The sequence below is a fragment of the Odontesthes bonariensis genome, chromosome 13 (assembly GCF_027942865.1).
Source record: "Odontesthes bonariensis isolate fOdoBon6 chromosome 13, fOdoBon6.hap1, whole genome shotgun sequence".
Lineage (NCBI taxonomy): Eukaryota > Metazoa > Chordata > Actinopteri > Atheriniformes > Atherinopsidae > Odontesthes > Odontesthes bonariensis.
Window position 1 is genome coordinate 31,120,149 of NC_134518.1, and position 8,470 is coordinate 31,128,618.

An 8,470-nucleotide genomic window follows, 5' to 3' on the forward strand; every position below is an offset into this window, starting at 1 on the left:
ATCCAGCTTTATTTCTCACATTAGCCCGTTCTTGCTCATCATAAGGAACGTAACTTACCGTGAGCTATGAGCCCTTTTAAACAGCAGCAAACCAAAACCTTCTGCACCTTCTGCACCTGGGAGAGCCTGCAGCCTGAGCAGGTACTCGCCCTAAGTCTGGCTCCAGGTCAGAGCTGAGTTTGGTTTTACTTTAGATCCGACTCTTGTTTGGTCCATTTTGGTAAATTTGCCAAAATCTGTTCTCAAAGTCACCGAAGTAAATTGAAATAAAAGTAATTGAAGAATAGAGACCTGTGGCACTCCACAAGCAAAACAATCATCTTGGATTAAAAATATTCAATAGAGACAGACTGAGACAGACAGATTCCGTCAGACTGATGAATCTGCTTCACCTCTACGCTGTTTATGCCTGCCTTAATCTAAAGCTACTTAGAGCAGGGGACTAAATGCAATTTTGTAATACACAAACACTTTATAATGGCCAGACATGACCAGAAGAACTGGAAGTGTTAATTATCAGGGACAAGCTGGAGGCAAGAGCAAGAACAATTTCCTTCAGGATGTGAGAGGGAATTTCAGAGACTGGAAAGAGATTTCGTAAGCAACCAAGAGTTCTTGTCGCATGTTGAATCTTACTTGGCTTTGTATTACTGAACTCTCTTGAGTCAGATTACATTTCAGACTGCAGAGAGCAGAAATTTGTTTTGATAAATATTTTCATAAAAAACAGCTTGTGGTTTTCTACTGGAAACAGGCTGTGTTTAGAAGTTAGTTAATATTAAGATTATAGCTCAGAAACTAAAGAGCTTCTTGTATCATGAGTGAAAACTACAAGAATTTATGATCCTAAAGCCAAGTTTATATGTTACACTGATGCATGCTCACAGATGAAGTTTGTCAGACGGGGTGATTTGTCATGATGCATACATTGCAACACCACCCATTTTTTTCCAATCTGCACTTAACCAAAATGGAATTCCCTTCTGCTCAGATATCACCAGTCCAAACATCTTATGCTCATGTGATGAGTTTTGCATTGAGGTGACATGTCCAGACTTTTAAAAGGAAAACATAACGTTGACTCATATAGAAATTTCCACATCTCTGGAAGAATTTCTGATTATTTTCTGCTTCCGTTTTCTTTTTTTGCATTTGCAGAACAACAATGATTAACTGTTTCATAAAGACTGAAATGGTTAAAAAAAAATAATAATAATTTTTATATACATTTGCAGTATACATGCAGATTTTGTTGTCTGATCACAAAATTGTGCTACATGTCAAAATAAGAAAGAAAATTACAGTGAGATTTTATGATATCATCAAGTATAATCTTGGCTCTAAAGCTTTAACACAACATGTAGCTGGCTTCCCTTTCACAATGCCCAAGCCCTCAAATTCCTCCAGATCTGAGCTCAGTAGCACTCAGACACCTCTCCACTGCATTAGGGGGAAAAAAGCTCTGGGTTTGTGGGCAGAGGAATGCAGCTCACATCTTTGCCATAGCAGCCGTAGAGGTAATGCACTCGCGTGTTGGCGCTTGTCGAAGTGAGCGCACCTCCCTCTTCTGTATTAATAACCGCATGTCCTGTCGCTGTATCAACTGGGCTGGGTTTTACTGGGTCTGGCTTTGCTTACGGGAAGATAGATGATGAACTCCCCCACCTCTTCCTCTAATTTACACAATTACTTCCCCTGAAGTCTGTTTTGCTGAAGTATTTCTGATCTCTGAATGAACAACCGTCCTCACACAACCCCCACCAAGTCATTCCCCACTGGCCACGAGTGCCAACTGCAGACTACAACAAAAAAAACTGGTATATGGCATAAAGAGAATGTGCACAAAGAAAGCATTTTTGACTGACAACATAGATGTTTTGAGCAAAGCAGAATTAGATAAAAATAGCACTGTCTAGTTCTCAGAGTATTCAGCGATAATGCCAAAGAGTTCACAAATCCTGACAGGAAAAGAGCTGACTGCTTGTCTTTCTTCTTCTTCTTTTTAGGCAAAAAAATGTTTATACAAGCGCATCATCCTTGACAATTGACTTATACATAGAAGGAATTGTTATTAAGATACACTCAACTGTCAAAATCGTGCTGTGAAAGAGAAAATCACTGGTGATGACAATGATGGCTTCCTTTCTGCCTAATATAAACATACCAGCATGATCACTTTTTCCCCCTAGGGCAAAGTCATTGTTCCAGTTTGAAAGCTCTTTGTGGATGCTTGAAATGTTCCCTTGATATTTTTTCTCTCCGCTCGTTTATTTGCTTGTATCCAGGTGATGTGCCAACCTGTCACATCAAGCACAGATGGACTTATTTCCTCAGAGCAAAGGTCAAAACAATCGTCACAGGACGAATGGGTGTGGGCCTGTAAGGGGGGGGGATGATAGACCACACCACGGTAGTTTTAGCTTGACGTGTGAAGTACAAACTACCTGCGGAAACAGATGTGTCAAGAACATGCTCACTCAAACATCTCTGTGACAGATGTTGACCCCTTAGCAGAAATATTTTGAGAGATCTGTTATTTACGTGTGAAACACAAAAATTCCTAATAAACTAAATCACAAGATGTGGACGGAAAGGAACCAAATCCATTTGAATGAGAGTTTGTTTTATAAGTGGCAGAACTGACTTAAAACTGAAGGAATCTGTTATAGTTCCCAGCCACCAGGGGCCACCAAAGTGCACACGCAAAAGTGTAGCTTCATTTGAAAAAAAAAGAAGGTTTTTCAACACATCTGCATGTCCCATTTTTGAAAAACTTCTAAAGTTGCTTTCTGATCTTGAGTCTCCTCATAATAAGAGCACTTCTTTCCAGCCACGTCACAGATCTTGTGTCTTAACTACAGAGTTATCATATAATATTTGAAACGCTTGTTTTTGTGGAGTAAGATTGTCTTTATTTTTTTAATTCCACACTAGACATAGAGCTGTCTACATCCCTTTGGGTCATAAGAAAAAAAGAGGGCGGAAATGTACATGCCTGCAGAGACATGACCTTACATTTCTTTCCACTAGAGATGGAGTATGAAAATCTTGTCCTCCATTAGACGTCCTTCTGTTAAACCCTTCAGAGACTTAATGTTGGCATTTAGTCTAAAAAAATGCACGTAGACTTTAAAGGGACACCACCTAAAATGACACCACAGTAAGAGTTGCTGAACGTACCATCTCTGCTTTTGGAGCTGTAGAGGAGCAGGGTTTGTGAGCAGAGTTATTTAGTCAGTCTGACAGTGGTGTGAACATCCCCTGAGGGCAGTTTAAAGAACAGTGTAGAATGAGGTTGCATAATCTGTACCTGAGATTCATGGAAAAGACAGCCTGGTTGGAGAGAGATATTCTGACACTTCCAAGATGTCTGGAGAGATCCATGTGGAGTAACAGTTTTGGCAGTAGCACAGATGATTGTATCAAATGGAAATTTGTAGCTTAATTGATACTAGTTTCTACAAGTCGTACCAACAGAGAAAGTGATGAGATGCTGACAGCATAAAAGAAAGATATGTAAAAAAAACAAAGTACACTTTGTTTCAATTCTCAGGTTTTATGTATACTTACAGTGAGAAAGATTTTTCACAAGCGGAAAACATTCAAGACAGCTGTCAACCTTCCTAGGAGTGGCCGTCCCTGCAATTTCACCTCAAGGTCAAACCGTGCAATGCTCAGAGAAACTGAGAATAACCCAAGAGCTACATCTCAGACTCTACAGGCCTCACAGCACAATTAGAAAAAAACTGAACAAGTATGGCTTGTTTGGAAGGGTTGCAGGGGAAAGCCTCTTCTCTCTAAAAAGAACATAGCAGCACAGCTTAGGTTTGCAAAGCTGCATCTGAACAAATCACAAGACTTCTGGAACAATGTCCTTTGGACAGACCAGACCAAAGTGGAGATGTTTGCTCATAATGCACAGCAGCACGTTTGGAGGAAACCAAACACAGCACATCAGCACAAACACCTCACACCAACTGTCAAGCACGGTGGTGGAGGGCTGATGATCTGGGCTGGTTCTACAGCCACAGGACCTGGGCACCTTGAGTCCACCATGAACTCCTCTGGATACCAAAGTGTTCTAGAGTCAGATGTGAGACTGAAACTGAAACCAAGACAACAATCCCGTGTGCACCTAAAAAAAATCTACAATGGAAAGGCTGAAAAAGGAAAAAAAATCAAGATGAGCAATGCTTTTCTCAAGTAACAGACCTCAATCCAACTGAAATGTGTTTCCTGTGAAAAGCTGTGCATCAACCACAAATAAACTGAAGCTATGACGTAAATAAAAGTGAGCTAAAATGTGTCATTTCCTTCTTGTGAAATGAAAAAAGACAAAAAGTTGCATCTGCTACCATGAATCAGTTAACTGCTTTTTAGATTGCGTTAAATATTAGTTCAAATTTCCCTGGATGCTGGTTTTCAAGTTGAGCATTTTCTGTTTTTATACGTTTTTGGTTAGACTCCATTTTAAGCCAATATAATATGATCTTGTTTGTTTTTACACAAGTCTTTCTTTCCTTCAAAAGTGCTAGCAAGCACGTTTCTTCTGAGATTGTGTGTGCATGAGTGTGCGCTCGGCCTTTTACAACCAACTGTTTTAATGCACAAGAACATCCTGAGCCTAGATCTTATCAACTGTTTCTTCTTGCCTTACATACCAAGTGTTGTGAAACAGTTATTTGTGTGGCAAATGTCTGTAGCTGCACATTTTCATATTTCATCTTATTTCTTTAAGTTACATGCAAATTGTGTTTTCTTCAAGCTAAAATGAGCAACACAAATGATGAACCCCCCCCACACACACACACACACAGACAGACTGTAGGCTGTTTATAAGGCAGATGGTTGTACAAAATGTGAGTCCTGAGCTACGCTTCCACACACAAACAAAACACACCTGTTCTCCTGAAAGCACAGATACACAGAGAGGATGCAGTCATGTCCTCATGGATGCATCAATTACTGAGAACAGACTGTCTTGACTGCCCTGTCCCATATCGCGTGACAGCAGGATTAAAGAAAAGGGCGATATTTCCCTAATGTTGTGTTTGGCTGCCACATAATGGGCAATGATACCTGCAGTGTCACATGTAAAGCACACCTGCCTTGTGTCTAATTTAATTTCACTAAGGCACCAACACCAACTGAATTAGCAGTAAAAGGTCAGAAGGTCAGATAATCTAAATTAGTGAAGAAATATATTTTGCCTTGCATCTAGTGCTGAAGAGATATCCCTCCTCATCGATATAAATTGATTGATATCTATAGATTTAGATCTATATGTATAACTTTTCTGGGATACTTGTAAATCAAGTGAGTTAAACACTGTGACTGTGAATGCTAATTTTCATCTTCATCGGAACAACAAACTTGTAGGTAGACAGTTTCTTATATCCTGTGAATGTGTTTTGAGATTTTGGCGTGTCTGTCAGTACCTCCAGGCTGGTTCAGTCAAACCCTGGACAGGAATTCAAGTCAGCCACAATGGGGGGATTTCCACGTGCCTCTCAATCCTCCTGCTCGGGAGATAATTAAAAAAAATGTGCGTCATGCCATGGATGCATCCGCTCACGTCCTTGTGGCTACAGGGGAGAAAAAAAACCCAAAACAAAACAAACAAAAAAAAAAAGCTCTTCTGCTTGCAGTGAAGTAATGCTCCACTCACAGTCTTTAGTAGAGGTGTAATCGATTTATGTCATTATGAAGTCTAACACCTGGACTTCAGTGCCACCCAGTGGTAACAGCTATGATAAATGGTGATTACAATGAATAAGAAAATAACTTATTGTTGTAATAATGCAAGGAAAAGACCCGGTACCTTGGTCTTTAATGTTTCTAGCAACTAAATGTCAGCTGAAAATGCTGTAAATCTAATTCAAATAAGTTATTGTGCCAAGGTCTTAAAAACATTTCGCAACTCCTGATATTGCGACATAGCTAGCTAATAACTGGTTGACCCCCCCCCCCCTGGCAGCAATAACTTCAACCAGGCACTTCCTGTAACTGTGGATCAGACCTGCACATCGTTCAGATAGAATTTAAGTCCATTCTTCCTGGCAGAACTGCTTTAACTCTGTCACACTCATTGTACGTCTCATGTGTTCGGCTTTTCTTAAAGTCTTACCACAGCATCTCAATTGGGTTGACGTCTGGGCTCTGACGTGGCCACTCCAAAAGGCGGATTTTGTTTTTCTGTAGCCATTCTGTTGTGGACTTCCTCCAGCCTTTTGGGCCATTGTCCCGTTGCATCACCCTACTTCTACAGAGAACAGACATTCTTTCATCATCCTTAAAAATGTTTTGATCCACTGGGGAATTCATCTTCCCCTCAATGATTGCAGGCTGGTCCTGCCCTGATGCAGCAAAGCAGGCCCAAATTATGATGTTCCCTCCACCATACTTTACGGTTGGGATGACGTTTTCATGACGATATGGACTACCCTTTTCAAACCAGAGGTAGTGCTGCGTCTTCTTTCCAAATAGTTCAATCTTATCTTCAACAGTCCACGAAACATTTCGCCAATACCACTGTGGAGTGTCAGTGTGCTTCAGACATGCAGCAATGTTCTTTTTAGTAAGAGGCGGCTTCCTTCGTGGTGCCCTGCCATGGACACCCAACGTGTTCAATGTTTTACATCAGAGTTGTTCTTTAACTCATTGATGAGTCTTCGTTGTGCTCATATTTTCCAAGTAGTTGAAATCAAGACTTTGGGAGGTGATTGCAAAAGCTTAATGGAGACATATTACGCCCTTTCTACCCAAGTGTGCACAATTTCTTGGGGTCCCAGTGAAATTTCTGTGACATGCTGTGGTCCAAATATGATGGGGATAGAGTGGTACAGCTCCCTTTTCAGTGACGTCTAATCTGTGGGGTCAACAGTGTCATAACCATCAGGAATAGCATGAGAAGAACTTATACAGGAAGTACACTATGCATGTGCAAATATAACTGCAGAATTCCAGTTTCCCTGTTTTACTTTTAAGCATTATTTGATGTTTTTGCAGCATTTACAAAAAGAAATGTACCTTCCTGGCTTTTTTTGGGTGGTACAGATGCCTGTAGAGGTGCACCTGCTCACACATTATTTTCTGCAACTGTTCCTGTTTTTTAAGCGATGCAAAAATCAGCAGATGCACAGCTGCCTGAAACAACACTTACGCGCTCATGACATCAGGTACTGTGATAATGCCGTCAAACGAGAGCAGCTTTGCACTACACCGTTCGTAGCAGCTAGTTTTTTGGGGGGCTGGACTGCAGGGTGCGCCTTTGTTACGCTCAGCTGTGCAGCTTTGCATGACCATGCAAACATAAAAAAATTGGACACAAATTGCACACAATAACCCCTGGAACACCCTAATAAAGAAAGCATAGAGTACTGTTAGCCCGATTCTTTGATTGGAAGCCCAAGATCAAGCAGGAGGAATCTTAAGCTCACAAACAAAGTATTTATTTTGGTCACAGGTAAAGCATGACAGTGCTGGGCTCGGTGTGACAGAGCCCTCGCAGGGCCTCCATCAGAACGAGCCCCAATACCCGGAAGTAATTCATATTTATCTTCTTCACATTTGTTGGATGGAAGAGGTTGTATTTACACGCGACTGAGTATAATTTGCCAGTTATTAGTGACGTGAGCAGGTCAGTCACCGTCCACGTCGTGTTCTTTGGGATGTGATAAACAATGTGTGTGTGTGTGAGTGTTGTTCTAGGCGTGTATCTAATGCAACAGACCTATCTGACAAAATAGAGAAGAAGCTTCATCTGTCCCAGTTATTTAGTCCAGTTATGCTATCTTAAAGTTCTGGACCATTCAAGGACATACATTGTGTCGTATGAGCAGAGTGGACAAGCACAAGATAGGGACATAGGTTTGAATACATAATATCTAAGAACAAAGCCAAGTATGACAGTGCCTAGCCTGAGAAGTCACACCACCACACAATGAAAACCAAACTCACATAATCACCCAGCTGATATAAAAAATACTTTTCATTTTTATTCTCAAATACTTTGATGCCTTCTGTGCATCCCAAAATGATCCCATAATCAGGGGCTTTGGTAGGGTTTCGTCTAACTGGTATTCACTTGAGACAAATGTATGCTCTCAAGCACAGAATTATTTTTTTTACAACTTGTCCCTTTTAAAGTTAGCCTGCTTCATCTACAGTATCCCACGTACAAGTGCCCAAGTTTTAACTGTCCAGCTGATATTTTGAGGTTATCTCAGAGAATTCTGAGATAATGCTGTTTCTTTGACCTTTACTGCCCCAAACTTGCTTCTGGTCATTGTAGCCAAACTCAGTTTTTTAACCAAAAGCGTGTGCTTATATGGTTTGAAGTAATGATCTCCAAATCTGCAGCTGTTTAGAGATGGACCCAACAGACATTCCTGCCTTGTTCGAAACTAAATTCTTCTGAGCTCCTGGGACTTCTCTGTCGTAATGTGTGTTAGTCTGTCCAACAAGTGAT